The following is a 551-nucleotide window of genomic DNA, read 5'->3' as shown; positions in this document are numbered from 1 at the left end:
TTGTCAGAAGTGGGATTCGAACCCACGGCTCCAGGGGAGACTGCGACCTGAACGCAGCGCCTTGGACCGCTCGGCCATCCTGACAATTGACTGCTTAAAAAGGGCTGCAGGAAAAATTTCTTAGCACCCAATCATTGTTCTGACGGCCACACTAAACCTTCTAAACTAAACCATTTCCATTCTTGTTTTAAAACAGGATTGTTTGCCTTCAAAAATGGGTGTGGTGGTTGTAGATCTTTCATGTGAGAACTCTTTGTGCGTACCGTTGTTCCTTTTAAAATAATAAGAGGAGGGACAATTGGCAGTCGGGCAGTACCTATGTGCAATAGTCATAATCTAGTCCGAGAGTAATAATGTGACTGATGGCAAGAAGATGACTTTACCATTTGTTCAACTGAAAAACTAGCACAAAATATGAAACAGTATTTTGAAGAACTCTATAATATTGTTAGATTGTAAATATCAAAAACGTCAACACAGGTGGTCTTGAATCAATAAGTGCAAATAACAACAGGATTCACAATAAACCATGTGAAACTCTGTTTCCAAAA

General features: G+C 39.9%; 1 non-coding gene across 1 annotated transcript; it reads right to left on the bottom strand.

Moving 5' to 3' along the window:
* Position 1: 1 nt before the first annotated feature.
* trnal-cag (transfer RNA leucine (anticodon CAG)) lies at positions 2 to 84 on the bottom strand. Its single transcript has one exon. It is a non-coding gene; the product is annotated as a tRNA-Leu (tRNA).
* Positions 85 to 551: the final 467 nt, after the last annotated feature.

The sequence above is a fragment of the Cynoglossus semilaevis genome, chromosome 13, assembly GCF_000523025.1.
Source record: "Cynoglossus semilaevis isolate Cse_v1.0 chromosome 13, Cse_v1.0, whole genome shotgun sequence".
NCBI classification, from domain to species: Eukaryota; Metazoa; Chordata; class Actinopteri; order Pleuronectiformes; family Cynoglossidae; genus Cynoglossus; species Cynoglossus semilaevis.
This window is presented reverse-complemented; position numbering and strand designations above follow the sequence as displayed.